This window comes from Petromyzon marinus, chromosome 57, assembly GCF_048934315.1.
Source record: "Petromyzon marinus isolate PM22_M1 ecotype Great Lakes invasive population chromosome 57, UKy_Petmar_22M1.pri1.0, whole genome shotgun sequence".
Classification (NCBI taxonomy): domain Eukaryota; kingdom Metazoa; phylum Chordata; class Hyperoartia; order Petromyzontiformes; family Petromyzontidae; genus Petromyzon; species Petromyzon marinus.
The window spans coordinates 10,755,696-10,774,284 of record NC_133723.1 but is presented as its reverse complement, the minus strand read 5'-3'; the positions used below and the strand labels follow the sequence as shown (position 1 = coordinate 10,774,284).

Sequence of the window (18,589 nt, the reverse complement as noted above, 5' to 3'; positions counted from 1 at the left end):
GATTTTGATAACGTTGAAGTGTTGTACAAAACTAATTATTACTGGCAAAGACTAATTACAGTGAGGGAGAAAAGTATTTGATCCCCTGCTGATTTTGTACGTTTGCCCACTGACAAATAAATTATCAGTCTATAATTATAATGGTAGGTTTATTTGAACAGTGAGAGACAGAATAACAACAAAATCCAGAAAAACGCATGTCAAAAATGTTATAAATTGATTTGCATTTTAATGAGGGAAATAAGTATTTGACCCCTCTCAATCAGAAAGATTTCTGGCTCCCAGGTGTCTATACAGGTAGCGAGCTGAGAATAAGAGCACACTCTTAAAGGGAGTGCTCCTAATCTCAGCTTGTTACCTGTATAAAAGGCACCTGTCCACAGAAGCAATCAATCAATCAGATTCCAAACTCTCCACCATGGCCAAGATCAAAGAGCCATCCAAGGATGTCAGGGACAAGATTGTAGACCTACACAAGGCTGGAATAGGCTACAAGACCATTGCCAAGCAGCTTGGTGAGAAGGTGACAACAGTTGGTGCGATTATTCGCAAATGGAAGACACAAAAAAGAACTGTCAATCTCCCTCGGCCTGGGGCTCCATGCAAGATCTCACCTCGTGGAGTTGCAATGATCATGAGAACAGTGAGGAATCAGCCCAGAACTACACGGGAGGAATCTTGTCAATGATCTCAAGGCAGCTGGGACCATAGTCACCAAGAAAACAATTGGTAACACACTCCGCCGTGAAGGACTCAAATCCTGCAGCGCCCGCAAGGTCCCCCTGCTCAAGAAAGCACATATACATGCCCGTCTGAAGTTTGCCAATGATCATCTGAACGATTCAGAGGACAACTGGGTGAAAATGGTGTGGTCAGATGAGACCAAAATGGAGCTCTTTGGCATCAACTCAACTCGCCGTGTTTGGAGGAGGAGGAATGCTGCCTATGACCCAAGAACACCATCCCCACCGTCAAACATGGAGGTGGAAACATTATGCTTTGGGGGTGTTTTTCTGCTAAGGGGACAGGACAACATCACCGTATCAAAGGGACGATGGACGGGGCCATGTACCGTCAAATCTTGGATGAGAACCTCCTTCCCTCAGCCAGGGCATTGAAAATGGGTCGTGGATAGGTATTATAGCATGACAATGACCCAAAACACACGGCCAAGGCAACAAAGGAGTGGCTCAAGAAGAAGCGCATTAAGGTCTTGGAGTGGCCTAGCCAGGCTCCAGACCTTAATCCCATAGAAAATCTGTGGAGGGAGTTGAAGGTTCGAGTTGCCAAACGTCAATCTCGAAACCTTAATGACTTGGAGAAGATCTGCAAAGAGGAGTTGGACAAAATCCCTCCTGAGATGTGTGCAAACCTGGTGGCCAACTACAAGAAACGTCTGACCTCTGTGATTGCCAAAAAGGGTTTTGTCACCAAGTACTAAGTCATGTTTTGCAGAAGGGTCAAATACTTATTTCCCTCATTAAAATGCAAATCAATTTATAACATTTTTGACATGCGTTTTTCTGGATTGTTTTTGTTGTCATTCTGTCTCTCACTGTTCAAATAAACCTACCATTAAAATTATAGGCTGATCATTTCTTTGTCAGTTGGCAAACGTACAAAATCAGCATGGAATCAAATACTTTTTTCCCTCACTGTAGATCATCCATTGAAATTGAGAGAAATAGAAATAACTTTAATCGCTCTGACAGCTACAGACTTAGTGCGGCCTGAAAGCGTATTAAGTCATACACATCACAACTATTTCTTATAAAGGAAACATATGCTAATTAACTGATTAATAATCTATGATATAATTACAATACCTCCCCCCCTCTGATCTCTGCACCTGATGGGTTCAGTGATGACGTAGTCCTTCTGCTGCTCGATTTAAGACCGGAAGCAGGTGGATTCCTTCACTGTTGTGGCAAATCGCCCGATGATGCTGGTTGATGTAACTACCTGCGAAACGTCACGGTATTCTAATTGTAAATGTGGCTTTACTCTCCAACACACCGATGGACTGAAGTATAAACTAATTAGCATGTTGTTTACGTGACAAACCTTACTGGCTGTATAGGGTGGTGGAGGGTTAGGACACATTTATACTAACGCCATCTAACCCGAAAACCTTTATAATGAATAATCTTGGTCACAAAAGCCTACGTGTTAAACTATTCACATGTATATTCTTGGTTCTTTCGGTAAAGTCACGTAGAATGGAAACAATCAAATAATAAAACTATACATCAATAAAATTCTCACGACGTTTCGACTGCAACACAAGCAATCATCATCAGGTGTGAAACCCACAGCAAGAAATTTTGAAAAAAAAGAAACAAAGTGCCGTTTTTTTTACGTTAGCACCACGGAGAGCGATTTGACAGTGTGTTCAGATGGACGAGTCCATCTATGTTCAGAAAAGAGGGGGGGGGGGGGAGACTAAAATAATGGATGCGGTCTGAAAGCCACCTTAAGCGTGATCAATCAATTAAGACCCGAAATGGTTTATCAAATCCTTCCAATGATTGCTAAGCCAGAATCCATCTTATCGGTTGAAATTGTCTCTGTTTGTATATGTGGATAGCCTCATGAACGAATCTCTCATGGTAGCCAGATGGCTTGCAAAGAACCTCTGTCTTGGAGAAGTCAATGTCATGTGAGCCTACTAAATTATAACAGTGATATAATTCAGTTGGCTCACATGGCATTGACTGCTCCAAGACAAAGGTTCTTTGCAAGCCATCTGGCTACCATGAGAGATTCGTTCATGAGGCTATCCACATATACAAACAGAGACAATTTCAACCGATAAGATGGATTCTGGCTTAGCAATCATTGGAAGGATTTGATAAACCATTTCGGGTCTTAATTGATTGATCACGCTTAAGGTGGCTTTCAGACCGCATCCATTATTTTCGTCTCCCCCCTCCTCATTTCCGAACATATATGGACTTGTCCATCTTAACAAACTGTCAAATCGCTCTCCGTGGTGCTAACGTTAAAAAACGCCACTTTTTTCAAAATTTCTTGCTATGGTTTTCACACCTGATGATGATTGCTTGTGTTGCAGTCAAAACGTCGTGACAATTTTATTGTTTTATATTTTTATTACTTTGTTTCCCTTCTACATGACTTTACCGAAAGAACCAAGAATATGAATCCCTGCAGTCACGAAAGCTTTAAATCAAAATGTATTCACATGTATATTAACATATTATTAATCCGGTCATCAGAAAATATTCTGAAGTAATTAGCATCAGGGTCCCATCGATCTAAGTGCAGTAACCAACTCGTATTACCGTATATACCTCGCCTCTACTGGTCTCAATGTTTATACTGGTAGGAACCTCCTGGTTACACCAGCCCACAGGGGATTGTGTCCGTCCGGCATCCAAAAATGGGAGGGGTGGGGCTGGGTGGAGAGGGGAGGGTGGGGAGGGGCTGGTCACCCCGTGGTGCCCTTATAAAACTCAACGTTTAACCTACTCACGCCGGCTTGTGCCCGCCCACAGTCGGGCATATTTGCGGAATACACCACGCCGCCGTTGACCCTGGCCATTGACCATGCAACCCAACGTTCCTACCAACTCCCTCCGCAGGAATGTTTATATAATACTAGCCGGAAGTACCCAGCATTGCCCAGGTGAAACATTTATTTCAAAACTTCTTTTAAAAACATTACACATACACAGATACTAAGCTCAAGTGAATGCCCAGTGGGCCATTTGTCCATTTCTCCATCAACAAAATTGAGAGGCTTGCAGAAGTCCAAAAAGTTATAGAAAGTGGGGAGTAAATAGTTGATCTAAAAGGTTTATGAAAATTGTCGACCCCCCCCCCCTCAAAAAATATATTTACCCCCGCATAGGTATATGTACCTACACACCCTACATACAATAGAGTAAGTAGTATCTATTGACTCAGTAGATACTAGAGCTAGTAGTAGCTATGGAGTGTATAGTAGTCTTTACTGACTAGCAGTATTTACTGACAATAGTGGTATATACTGACTTAGTATCTACCAACTCAATCGCAGTATCTACTATCACTACAGCAGTGCATACCGACTGTGGTGGTACCTGCTATCACTACAGCAGTGCATACTGACTGTGGTGGAACCTGCCATGATTTACAGCAGTGCATACTGACTGTGGTGGCGATTACAGCAGTGCATACTGTGGTGGTTCCTGCTTTCACTAAAGCAGTGCATTCCAACTTTGGGTGGGATATGCTTTCACTACAGCAGTGCATACCCACTGTGGTGGGATATGCTTTCACTACAGCAGTGCATACTGGCTCTGGTCGTAACTGCTATCATTACAGCAGTGCATACCGACTGCGGTGGGACCTGCTATGATTACAGCAGTGCATACCGACTGTGGTACCTGCTTTCACTACAGCAGTGGATACCGACTGTGGTGGTACCTGCTATGATTAGAGCAGTACATGCTGACTCTATAGCACAAAGTACTCACCTGACTGAGTGCCGTGGTGAGGCCTAGTCCCGTGCAGAGCCCCCGCCCTCGCCTAGATTGCCCAGCCGGCCGAGGCTGTGGGCTGGGCCGCTACCCCCCGCCCGCGCTACAATAATGCTATCCAAGCGCGATAATTTTAGTATCTACCGACCCTATAGTAGTAAGTGCACACATTCGGGTGGGGGGGGAGGGACATGGACACTTTGATGAATGTACCTCAGCGTTGTGTGTATTTTTTTTTGTATTTTGAACGCCAAGGAGAATCCTGTCAGCATTTCGCGCATGCGCAATTGCGTACTTTGTCCCACGCTGTGCAGCAAAAAGTAAATAAAGAGAAGTCTCACAAAAACGCTATTTTTACTTATTCAAAGGTGACGGACGTGGACAGGGAATAGCCTATGCCAAGCATGGGGCTTACGGCGTGGTACCCGGCTAATTTTTTTTACGTAAACCCCACGGTTCGCGAGCCAAATCCTTCGCAAGTGCGCATACACAGGCAGACGCCATTGAGAGTAAGATTTATAATCATTATACAATGTTTATATAATTTGATTTTACGGCTACACTGGCAGTGTTGTCACTCGTGCAGCAGAAGCACCAGGCATTATTTCTAATATTGCGAAGTGTACAGAATGAATCCAAATTATAGATATGTAGCGTAGTCACGATTTAATCGATCGATTATTCATCATAAATAATCACATTAACAAAACACCATGCTACCACAAGAAAAATAAAACCCCGCTGGTGAGCTGTAACAGGAGGAACAACAGCAGCGATAAACAAATTGGAGTTCAGAATAATTATTATTACTACTGCGATTACTACACGTTATGTTCTCGCTCGAGACAGTTCAGTTTCTTTATTTTGGTATAGCCCTGTGAGCCATTCGGCTCTTGAATCGGGTGCAACCACAAACAAAAACACGAACAAGAACATCTTAAAGTGACTATGCAAACAGAAAATCCATGAAAAGACAGCAAAAATAGTCCTAAAAAAAAGCACCGTATACCAACGCTGTGTGCAAAAAATCCCAGTGGGATGCAAGTCAAACAACAACAACAACCACAAGACAACTTAGATTAAAGCCATCAGTCTAACTCCGTACTAAAATGAAACACACATGTCCAAACCACAAAAGTTTTCGAAATCACCAAAAAATAAAGCCATAATTGCAATGTAACAGTGATCATAGGGACTGACCGAATGTTTACAATAAACTACATAAAAAAACATGTAACACCAAATCCTAGAGCCATAGCTGGCTGCATGAGTTACTCCACAACAGAAGCATCAGTCGGAGTATCAAATTTTTCAATGCACCTTTAAGATCAGCACGCTAAATCAAAATACAGATAATACTTTGCAGCGTCATCCGGAGCGAAAACATTTTATTTTATTTTACGCCAATGAATAGCAGTGGCAGCTAGGGGTGTACAACTCCTCTAGAGCAATTTGAGAGAAGATCTCATTGGTAGCGATTCAAGTTGCAGGTTATTGGCAATAGCATTCCAGACCATGGGGGCATCAATAGCAAAGGCCCTTCCTCCAGTTTTTGGACGGCAATAGGGACCGTGAAGCTGGTAAATGAGCGAAGACCTGAGATCAAATTTGTTCTTTGAAACAGAGAGGAGGTCCAGCAGGTAGTCTGCAGATTTTTTTGTAAGTACATCGTGAATACATAAGATCTGGTGCACAAGCCGTCGAACATTAAGAGATGTTAAGTTTGACCCAATGTAGAGATGACAGTGGTGAGTCCTATATGGGCAGTTCAATGCTAATCTTAAGGCCGAGTGATAGATGGAATCAAGCTTCTTCAGTACAGTACTTGGGGCTGATTTATACACGATGTCACAGTAAAATTTTGATTCAAAGCTTTTGTGACTGCAGGTTTTCACACCTGATGATGATTGCTTGTGTTGCAGTCGAAACGTCGTGAGAATTTTATTGTTTTATATTTTTATTATTTTATTGTTTCCATTCTACGTGACTTTACCGAAAGAACCAAGAATATGATGTCACAGTAATCAAGTAGAGGCAGTATGGTAGCTGTTATCAATTCCAAACGGAACATTGGGGGTAAGCAGTGCTTGTGTCGATACAGAAAACCAATTTTTACAAGTATTTTCTGTGAAAGGATGAAGAGCGGCGAACCTTGGACGAATAGCAGCAGCTCGCAGATGGTGTTATTTTAAAGAGCAGAATGAAGTTCGGAAGGAGTGCTGGTTAAGTAATGGGACAAAGACAGGGTTTAAAAGGATACAATGATGGAGTGTAGAAGTGTCTATGAGCCGTTTCATTTGCAGGTGTAGCGGCAAATCGAGCAACAAGTCATGGACGCAAAGTAACGAGGGTAGAGCCGTTTGTAGAGTTGAGTGTGGCACTAGATATGGCCGGGAGGGATAGCAGAATGATACACACAGCAGGAGAATTGCCATCTTTAAAATATCCGGGGTACACACAGATTAACACACAATATATACTTGTCGGCCGAGCGCGAGGAAACGTCTTGCCGCACTCGTCACACACGCACGGCTTCTCGCCCGTGTGCTGGGGTTGAACAGCGCCCCCCCCCCCCCCCCAGACAGAGACAGCAGATTCTTGGCTGTTGCCATGGCAGCGGTTACCTGGGATCCAAGGCCCTCAGATTGCGACGACACTCACCCTTGGAATTTAAATATTATATAACGATGATAATAACACATTTATATAAAAATCGTAATAATGACGACGCTGAGAATAAATCACACGAATGTAATTTTACTGCGTTGTTCCCAACGACGCTTTGTCAAACATCTGTCACGAATTCCACGTTCCTATGACCAGAGAGCCGAGCCTATATCTATCCAACCCACGGAAGACTTCACAAAGCGGTGCTCGTTTTATCATCCCATAAACTCGCGCAGAGACCCCATAGCCTCAAATAACCACTCATTTAGATCAATAGGCTCGCGTAGAAACCCATAGGCTCGTGTAGACCCATAGAGACCCACAGACTCGGGTAGCCGGAGATGTGTTTAAACTGGGTTGTCAAGTGCAGCAAGAGTTGTTTCTCTGCTCAGTTCCACTTCACTGCAACCCTGAGGGTGAACGTGTTTTGGTTTGACTGCCAGGTCAGAATATGGATTTATACTGGAGGAATCCGATGAGCTCTAAAGCTCTTTTTCACATATCTAGCAGGGGCACCGGGGGTCAGAACGTTACAAACAATACAAACATGCGGTATGAGGGCAAAGTATAAGAACGGAAAGCAAATGACTATAAAAATTTACTTATTTTTTTACCAGGTAAAGCCCAACCTGAGCAATTCGCTTTTTCAGATGCGACCTGGCCACAAATGATAGCTCACCGAAGTGGCTCAAATAAAAATGTACAGCAGAGAAATACTCTAAACGCACGATGTTGATTCCCAATGTGGAGGGGAAAACCGGAGGACCCGGAGAAAAAAAGATCCACGGGGAGAGAGCGAGAGACACACAAACTCAAAATATACAGCAGCAGGCGTCGCCAGGGTCGGGATTGAAACCACGACCTCCTGTACACCAGGCGAGGTAGTTAACATCTCCTAACCATCGTGATGATGATGAGAGAGACGCACACACCACGACCTCCTGTACACCAGGCGAGGAAGTCAACATCTCATAGCCACCGTGACGATGAGAGAGAGACGCACACATCACGACCTCCTGTACACCAGGCGAGGTAGTCAACATCTCCTAGCCATCGTGATGATGATGAGAGACACACGCAAACTCCAAATAGACAGCAGCAGGCGTCGCCAGGGCTCGGAGTCGAACTTCTACTCTCCTGCCAGCACCAGGTTGGGATAGGACTCTCGCCAATGATGCTGGAGCCGTCGCCTGCTGTTTGCGGATATTTACTCGGCGGCTGTTCGATTGCAGAGTCATTATGAAGATAATAACCCTGGGGTCATGCTAATCATGGTAATAATTATGGGCAAGATGTTAATTACATCGCCTGGCATACAGGAGTGCGTGGGTTCGATCCCGACCCTGAAAGCCTGCTGTATATTGGGAGTTAGCATCTCTCTCTCCCCGTGGTGGCGTGGATTTTTCTCCGGGTCCTCCGGGTCCTCCCTCCGCATTTAGAAACAAAATCACGCGTTTAGAGTACAGTATTTGGCTGCAATATATTCCTCACGTGATGACGACAAGCCACTACGTTGTGCCATCAATACGTGCGGCCAGGTCGCTATCTAATATTGATTTGAAGCTTTCGTGACTGCAGGAATCCACACTCTTTGGTTCTCTCGGTAAAGTCATCACGGAGATAGAAAGTTATAGATCACAACGTGCTCTATTCATTTTCTATCTATGTGACTTTACCGAAAGAACCAAGAGGTATAGAGCTCGGTGGGCCTTACCTGGCAAAATAAAAACGATAGTTTAGTTAGTGAATAATGACAATGGAGGTGTCCTATGGTGATCAGAAATGAGAGTATCTGGATCGCGCTCCAAGACAAAGAATATTTTGCCGCTGCTGCCGCCGCTACCGCCAGTCTAATCATCTAAGAAAATTGGAATCGACGGAACACGATATAAAACGTGTACACCAGTGTTGTATTTGCAGATGGGAAAATTGATCCGCTCTAGTCCGTGGGAACAAAAATAAATACAAAAAGTTTCGCTTTGAAGATGACTCACAAATGGCCGTGTCCAGAGTAGGGCTTAACGATTAATCGATTTCAAATAGAAATCGCAATTTGAAACAATGCGATTAGTAAATCGCAAAAGCTGCGATTTGAAAAGTCCTGTTACTTTCTTATTGGAATTGTCTTATTTTGTATTATTATAACTTTATTTAATTTAACAATTGGTTTATGTTTGATTGTTCTATTTCAATTAAAACATTTTATAAAAAACATGTTAGAAGCAATTCATATATTTTAAGTTCTCATCCTAGCATTAGAATATATAGAGCAGTTCATATTTTGATGGTATCACGTGGTAATGCTCCATCACGTTTTAAATCTATTACAGTGAATATTGAACTGAAGCTTGACTTTTGAAAAAATGTAATTGCAAATCAAATCGCAATATCTGTCAGAAGAATCGCAATTAGCAATTTTCCACAAATTGTTCAGCCCTCGTCCAGAGACGCTGACGTCAGCACCAAAATAAAAGATCCCCCGTGTAGCCTTAACAGACTGCTGGGGCAAGTGCTGTTAGCGAGCACCTATGAAGGCCGGTACGGCACACGAGGGGGTGGGTGACCAACACCACGCCCGGCCGCCTTTGTCTCCCTCGTGGCGATGTTTACACATCGCACTAGGTACTCGTTTGATGCCGAGTCGACCTAGGGGAGGCCCAGGACCAGTTCAGATAATCGCCACTGATGTTGGCCGTGAGCGGGAATCGAACCCGGTTCGCTGGATTCGTAGCGCAGCGTAGCACTAACCGCTACACCACCGCTCCCCACGGCACCCAACACAGACCCACCCGCACTGCCCAAAGCGGTGAAGTATGGTCAAACAACACCGACTGCTCTGTGTATGTACGTAGAACTTCTTTCGCACCGTACTTAGCCAACCGTGCTTCTCGGAGGCGCTCTAAAACTGTAAAAGTTTGTTGTTATTGTTGCCCCACTGAGCTATTAGCTTCCGTTTCAGCAACGACCTGGCTATCACTAATTGATAGCTCAACAAAGTGGCTTATCATCGTCATCGTGTGGAAATGTTTGGTCACCTTTCCTATACTCTGCACTCCGACCGGGTTTTTGTATTGTGTGGTGGTGTTGTTACGTTCTGGCCGTGCCCCTTCTGGAAATCTGTGAAAAAAGAGCTTTATAGCTCATCGTATTCCTCCAGTGTAAGTAAATATTCACATTCCAATTCAAGGGATGCCATGCAACGCACCAATACATCTCTGAACCGGTTCCGGGCCTCCTCTAGGTCGACTCGGCCTCAAGTGAATACCCGGTGTGGTGTGTAGTAAACATTGCCACTGGGGAGACAAAGGCGGCCGGGCAGGCGTGCTTTGGGCTACCCACCCCCTCTGTGTGTGCCACAGTGCCAGCCTTCGTAGGCGCTGTTGTTACTGGCTAACAGCACTTGCCCCAACAACCTGCTACAGGCTATACAGGGGACCTTTGTACCCTCCTTCACACGGATGGCAAAGCAGAAAATCAAGCGACCACTTTGGCGGGCGCTGATGGGAAGAGGGAGGGGGGAGAGACGCGCTTTCGTTTGAGCTCCCCGCGTTAACTCTATAAATCTAACATCCCCACTTTGATTTAATTTTTTTTTTTTAGATTTTACTCAGCAAGAGTAAGTATCCGACCTCTTGCACACACAGGTCGTACTATTTGTGTGTTTATATCCCTCCTCTTCATTACTTTCTATTGCTTAACAGTAAGGGTGAGGCATAGCCTTTTGAAAGTGGTGTTCCTTAGGCACTGTGCTCAATCCCATAGTTAATTAAAGCATCGTTTTCATACATTACAGGTTTTTTTTCTACTTTGTTTATCGTTTCTTTATTCTTCTGATTATGGTGTTAATCTTAGTTTACGAATCTCCAACTATTTGAGATTTGTTATACCTTGTTTCGTGTGCAAGCCAAGTGGGGGCATCTGTTGCTGTAGCACATAGTCGCTCCGAGTACAGTGGGCAGTAGATTTAAGGCCACACAAGCGCTTAGAACACAATTGTTGACTTTGCTAATGCTAACCTACTAGTTAATGATTCCATCACACACTGCGTTTTTTTCTGGGCCCCTTCACGTGTGCGCAAGGTCTCTAAGTTGTATTTATTTAACGATGAGTGAATGTATTTAATAAACAAATTTGTCCAAGTAGATTTGTTTGCAAAATACATCTACTTATGTAACACGTAAATGTATTAAATAAGTTAATTTGAGATAATTTATCGATTCCTATTTTTTTATCACGTTTATTTATTCAATAAATCTATTTTTCATTTTTTATTCCACTATTTTCTTAAACGAGGATTATTTATTGATCCTCCGTTTACACTCAACACCACAATCAGGCAGAGTTTGAAGGTAGGAGGATAGGCTGCTGCTGCCAATCTGCCTGGAGTCACGACGCCCCCCCCATTAGGGCCTCTGTTCCAAGGACAACCCCCCCACCCCCCAAGCGTGCAGCGACCACTGCACCAGAACGGCATCCGCTGCTACGCCTCGAGCTCCGTCACGATCGAGGCATAACATCGAGGCCCTGGCCGCCATCGTCCCGCCAGTCACCGTCACCCACGCCTCGAAGCTGAGCGGGAAAGCCGTCTTCTTCCCGGCGACGAAGAAGACGGTCAATGCGGCCGTCGAGAAGGGGATGACCGTGGGGGGACTCGACGTCCAACTGGAACCCGTCGCTTCGGTGGCGGCACGAATCGTATCCAACGTGCCACCCTACAATCCCCGGCAAGGCCGTGTTGGAGCGCGTGTCCACGTTGGGCACGGTCGTGTCGCCAGTACGTGCCCTGCCACTGGGGGTGCAGAAACCCTGCCCTGAAAAACACGTCCTGCTAACTCCCAGACAGCAGGAGGCGGGCTCTTGTGTGGTTGTCTATGAAGGCATTGCTCATAGATTGTTTTATGGCAAGGATTGCATCAAATGCAATATTTGCAAAGAAGAGGGGCACTTCCGAAGGGATTGCCCTAAACCGACGACAGCAAGGGTCGGAGAAACGAGCGGGGAGGAGGGAGACATTGGAAAGAAAGCAAAGTAGTAAGAGCCTGCATTGCAACAAGGCCCCCAACAGCCCACACCAGACCCGTGAAGCATGTAGCCTCTCACACCTGAGGTCGTGGCCCCAACATCATCGCCGCCTCGAGCGACGAATCGCAAGAGGAAAAATCCAGATGGACCCCGATCGCAAGGGTCAAATTCAGAGGAGGAACACCTCCCAGACCTGGAAGCGGTGAAACCCCCTCACACCAGGGGGAGGGAGCAGAACAGCTGCCAGACGCCGAAGACGTGGTTTTTGCCATCCTGGACGCCACGCCGAGTGACGCACGGGCGGCGAGGAAAAAACCCCCAAGAGGAAGAAGCAGCGTGCGTCTGGGGAAGGGCTGCCACAGCAGGAGACCGTGGACGATGAAGGAGACATCGCCACGGAGATCGACCCATCTCCTGTGGTCATAGAGCCTCACCCCCACCAGCTATGGATGAGGCTGGGAGAAATACAATTTGCGCCACCCTCGACTAAGAAGAGGAAGGGGAAGTTGGTTGAGAGACATCGACCACTCACCAGGGGCGAGGAGGAAATGGATGGGAATGAGGAAGGTCCCCATCCCACTGCTGACCCAGTGGAAGAGACACTGGGCCATCCACCCGAAGGGCCTGAGCAGGAGACATCCCAGGCCATCCCTGACACTGGGGGAGAGGACGCCGCTGGGCAATGCACCAGCCCAGCCACTGCAGCTCTTCCAGCTGAGCCGGATGGCGCGGAGATCGACTCAGATCGGGACGACTGCTTCAGCGTGGGGAGCGAGAGCAGCCAGGGGTCAACACTCTTTGACCCTCAGACTCCCCTGGAATATCTCTGGCACTTCCTCGACGAGACCAATGTGAAGGACAGAGCGGACATTGCCTTGGCTCGATGAAAGGATATCAAGGCAATAAAGGCCTCTGACTCAAGCTGAGAGACTCCTCGCCAAGCAGGGACTCGAGTCCCGGGGCAAATGGCAAAGCTGGGATATTTCTGCAAACAAATTACAAAAGGTGGGAGGCCACGGAGGCAAGGAACAAGCAATGCCTATGTACACTGGCCCCCTAAACGTGAACGGGAGCAGGGAGGCGGTGGAGGTTTTTCCGCAATGTCTCTGGCGAGGAAACACGCTGCCCATCTTCTTCATTCAGGAGACACATCTCACAGTCGAGGATGACTGGAGGAAGGAGTGGGGAGGGGACTCCTTCTACAGCCACCTTGACAACACCTCCTGTGGAGTCGCGACCCTGTTTTCTAAAGGGTTTCATCCCAAGCTCATCACCCAAACTGAAGTGGTGAAGGGAAGGCTGTTCGCAGTAACGGTCAGAGTGGGCGATGTCACCACGCACCTGCTGAACGTATACACGCTGGTGACCAACAAGGAGAAGATCCTGTTTCTGCACCTCCTCAGGAGGCACCTGGCTGGGATGCCGGGCGACGACTGCGTGATTGTGGGTGGTGACCACAACTGCACACTCGGTGTCCTGGATCGTTCGGGGAGGCAGTCAGGGGGAGTTAGGCAGAAGGAAATGCAGGGGCTCCTGGAGGACGCCGCCTTGGTGGATGTGTGGCGCATACATCACTCGGGCCAATGCCAGTTCATGTACACAAGGAAAAGGCGCCACGGCTCGGTGACGCAGTCCAGGCTCGACAGATTTTACATCTCTAAGAGCTTTGTGACGTGCGTCATAACGTCTGGCATCAGGGCGGCACCCTTCACGGACCACAACCTCATCATGCTCTGTGTCAGGCTGGAGAGAGCCCGCGAGGGCGCGTCCCACTGGCATTTTAGCAACTCGCTGCTGGAGGATGGTGCCTTCATAGAAATGTTCAAGGATTTCTGGGAAGCGTGGCGAAAAACCAAAAACGCAGTTCGACTCTGTGGCCCAATGGGTAAAGTGCACACCAGGCAGTTGTGCCAACAATAGACCTGGGGGAGCACCAGACAGAAGAACACAGACATCACCGACATGGAAGCCTGAGTCCTCAATTTGGAGGGTCAGCTCGCCGAGGACAGCAACCCTGCTCTTCTCCGAGAATACGAGAAGAGGGAGCGTCTCAAATGGCAACAGGAGTAGCAGACGAGGGGGGTGTTTGTACAATCCTGGGTGAAGCTCATCACCGACCTCGACACGGGATCCCCGCTCTTCTACTCCCTCGGGAGGCACAAATTCATGGAGTGCCTCTTTGATGGTGACGGTGTCCTGGCGCACGAACTCCAGCAGAAGTCGACCATCAGAGACTTCTACCGCAGCCTGTTCTCCCTTGAAGAGACATCGGGATCGGCCCAGGTGGAGGCATGGAGCGGTCTACCCACCCTGGGGGAAGACGGGAAAGAACTGCAAGAGCAAAAGCTTACTAGGAATGACCTTGACGCAGCTGTAAGAAGACTGGCCCCAAATAAATCCCCAGGGTTCGATGGGCTAACAGGAGAGTTTTACGCCACTTTTTGGCCATCCCTACGGGGAGGACTACAAAGAGGTGCTGGAGGAAGCCTCTGTGACTGGGGCGATGCCTCAGTCTTGGAGGAGGGCGGTGCTCACTCTGTTCCCAAGAACAGAGACCCGAGGCACAATAAACTGGCGTCCAGTCTCCATTCTGAACATAAGACTACAAAATATTGACGAAGGCTCTCCCTGCGACTGAAAGAGGTGATTGCACAAGTCATAAACAGGGACCAGTCCTACACCATCCTCGGACGAACCATCCACGACAGCATCTTCCTAGTCAGGGACCTAATCGCGGTGTCCCTGAGGTTGGGCATCCCAAATCGTGTTTCTGGCCCTTGACCAGGAAAAAGCTTTTGACAGAGTGGACCATGTATACCTGCTGGGAACCCTCAAGACCTTTGTTTTGGGGATTGTTTTGTCCGAATGATCCGCCTACTCTACACCAAGGCAGAGTGCATGATCAAGGTCAATGGCGCCCTCACTGCCCCGGTCAAATTCGAGCAAGGCGTGAGACAGATGCCCATTGGTCAGGCCAACGTCATGCCCTGGCTTTAGAGCCTTTCCTGAATCTCGTAAGGCGAGACTAAGCGGCCTGGTGCTCAGGGAACCAAGCGTCAAGTTGGTCCTGACCGCATAAGCCGAGGATGTCCTCCTCATCCTGCACTCCCTGGATGATGTCGCTCCTGGACGTTACCTACAGAGTGCAGAGCAAACTCTATGGAGGAGCCCACTGGTGGAGCATCTGCGCTGCGACCGCAGAGACTCGGTGCAATGGCTCCTCAGCGTTGCGACTTCCCGCTACCGCTATCACCTCTGCGTAAGATCCACAGTCTCATCATCATCGCCGCAGTCCTCGCCCTGGGTCGTGGTCTTGCCCTTGAAGACAATGCACGCCTGAGCAGCCGCTCCCCGGGCCTGCCTTAACTGCTGCTGCCTGGTTTGCTCAGAAACGCTCTTCATTAACAAGGAGCCGAAGCGTTTGCAGGAAGCCCTCGACCGTCTTTAACCCACTCGAGGTTTTTACCCTTCACATGTTTGATCAGGTTATTGCCCTGCTCGCGAATATGCTCCTTGAGAGAAAAAAAAGAGTGAAGTGTTAGGTCACATCCACGCTAGCGTTGAGAAATAGCAACGCACGAAGGTGTGCTTACAAACAGCAATAACTTGAACGACTAGTCAACTTCGTGACCTGGAGCTAACCGCCAACACAAACTGAAGCACACGGGCGAGAAGTCGTACATGGTGCGACGAGTGCGGAAAGACATTTCTCACGCTTGGCCTACCTGTACGTTTTCACTTGTGTTTAACTGTTGTGGAGCTTTGTTATTTTAAAGATTGCAGTTCTGCTGTTAATCCTACTGCTGTCCCTCCAGGCCATATCTAGTGCCAAACAGAACTCCACCACTGGCAGCCCTCATTATTTCTCGTTCGTACTTGATGCTCCATTTGCCACTACACCTGTTAGTTAAACAGCTTATAGCCACTTCTACACTCCATCATTGTAATCCTTTTAAAGGCTATCTTTGCCCTATTACTTCACCAGCACTCCTTCCTAAGTCCATTCTGCTCTTAAAAATGTCGCCGTATGTAAGCAGCTGCTATTCATCCAAGGTTTGTCGCCCTTCATCCTTTCACAGAAAATACTTGTGCAAACTATTAATTCTCATTTTCTTATTTCTGGGAGGTATTGGAGCTTCACCCTGGCCCAAATATAAATAACTCATTTAATTCTGTAGATTTTTCTGGCAGAAGGTGTTGGTGTTCTACATGTCAACATCAGATGGCTTGTGATTAAATTAAGTCAACTAAAACTAGAAGTGGCAAATCTTGACCCAGACATTTTTGCCTAACAGAAACATTTCTCACTTGTGCCGTCAATGACTTGCAGATTACGATTGACAACTACAACCTTTTTCGGCTTGACCGAGGATCTAAAGGAGGTGGAATTGCGTAGTAAAAAATATGTACATACAAAACAGGGGGAACAGAGTAGGGAGAGGTGGAAGTGGTAAGAAGAAGGAACAGAGCTTGAAATACTCTTGGTTCTTTCGGTAAAGTCCCGTAGGTAAAAAATAAATAAATCAAACAAAACAAAACAAAAATGAAAACTAAATTAAATCACGACGTTTCGGAGGCAACACAAGCTTCCTTCATAAGGTGTACAAAGCACAGCAAAATTACTGTAAAGCTATTTGTGATGAGAGATTAATTATATAAGGTAAGAGGAGGGGGGAGGAGCCAGGGAGGACATATGCAGGGTGAAGGGGGGGGGTTTGGGGTGTGGGTGGCAGGAGCCGAAGTTATGTCTATGTTTGTATATCTCTATGGCTTCATGGACAAATCTTTGGTGGTATCCAGACGGCTTGCAGAGTACCTTGGTATCAGAGAAAACAATATCACGAGAACCCACAGCATTGTAACAATGATCAGCCACGGCAGAAGAATTCGTCCTACCGTGTTTCAAATCTGACTTGTGCTCGCGAATGCGGTCAGATACATGTCGTTTCGTTTCATCAATGTAACAATCACCACAAATGCAACTCGGTTTATAGAGACCAGGGTAATGTAAGTCAGGGATGACATCCTTTACAGATGGGATCAGATCACGGATTTTGTGTACTGTATCGGACCTGGATCTTGTGTTTGTTTAGAATTTTGGAAATCTTTTTTGGTAACGCCTGCTATGTATGGTAACGTGATGGTTTTGATTGGAGTCTCAAGAGGTTGTTTTCTTATTCATCGTTTTCTCCATGGATTTCCAAAATTCTCCCTTAACCTACCATCGCCTTCAAAATTGTCAAACTAGTTCATGTTCCACCTTGTTCACTCATTCCCATCACCTCCTCTCCCCCTCATAATTCTGCATCAACTAAGCGTTCATCATCTCTCACTATCTCCCTCATCTCCTTCGTCATCCTCTCATCTCTGCACGTAATCCCCTCTAACATCCACGTTTATAAACCGGCTGCTGGAGTGAGGTTGCCCAGTGGAGTTGCAGACAGACGGTCAAAACAATAAAGGAATAACTTAAAAAGGAATAACATTAACGCGAAAATTATCGATTCTCTTTCATGTATTTTTTCAAAAGTAGTGTGTCAAGCTTGCAGAAATTATTCTACTTTTCTTTTTTTGAGTGATTTGAATACCTTTCTTGATTTATGGATTTTTTGAAAAAAAAATAAAGGTTGTTTTAATTAAAAAAAAGAGGGGGGATAGAGAGAGAATGGGAGAAAGAGAGAGGGGGAAAGAAAGAGGGGGAGGGAGGGAGGGATAGAAGGGGAGATCTAGTGGAAGATAGGGAAGGGGGGGAGAGGTGGAGGGAGATGGGAGCTGAAGTGACGCCTCCGCTGGGAATTATCGGCACGGGCAAGGAGCTTCGCTGTAACGCCGCATCTCGGAAAAGGTCAGCAGCGGCTTCCCAAAAATAACTCACCGCCTCACTCTGCCATGACTCTCGCAAAAGGAACCAGGGTTGGTGATTTTTGCAAAACCTAGACATCGTTTTGATTTTCTCTCAAAGACATTTTCTTTCTTCGTTCGGAATGGTTTTTTTTTTTCTCTTCCGACGCACGCACGTCGCTGACGAGCAAATCGCTCGTCGCCACAATACCGCCTCGCTGGCCATCTCGGCCAAGGAGCTCGGGAGCCATCGTCGTCGTCACAGGACACGCCGCTCGCCCTCGCGGCGGCGGTGGTCGAACAAAGGCGGCGTCGTGCGGCGCTTCCAGACGCGCGCTTCTGCAGCCGTCTGGAACGCCACTTCCTTCCGATATTAGGAAGCCACCGGCAGCAGCTTTGATGTACTTTTAGATCGTCATCTGGATCGGTGATTCTTAACCTTTTACTGCAGCCTTGCACCCTTTTACTTCTCAATCATAAAAAAACAGTGTTAATAAAGACATAGGGCTTTAATGAAACAAAGAAGTTGTACTGGCGTGCCCGTGCTTAGTTTGTGTTTCCATGATTGACCTTCACCG

General features: G+C 46.7%; 1 protein-coding gene across 1 annotated transcript in view; it reads right to left on the bottom strand.

Annotated features, from left to right (window-relative positions):
• The window catches only part of LOC116954880 (sodium/potassium/calcium exchanger 2-like), a 62,244-nt gene that overhangs the window by 6,948 nt on the left and 36,707 nt on the right, over window positions 1-18,589 (bottom strand). The gene's annotated exons all lie outside the window — the stretch shown is intronic.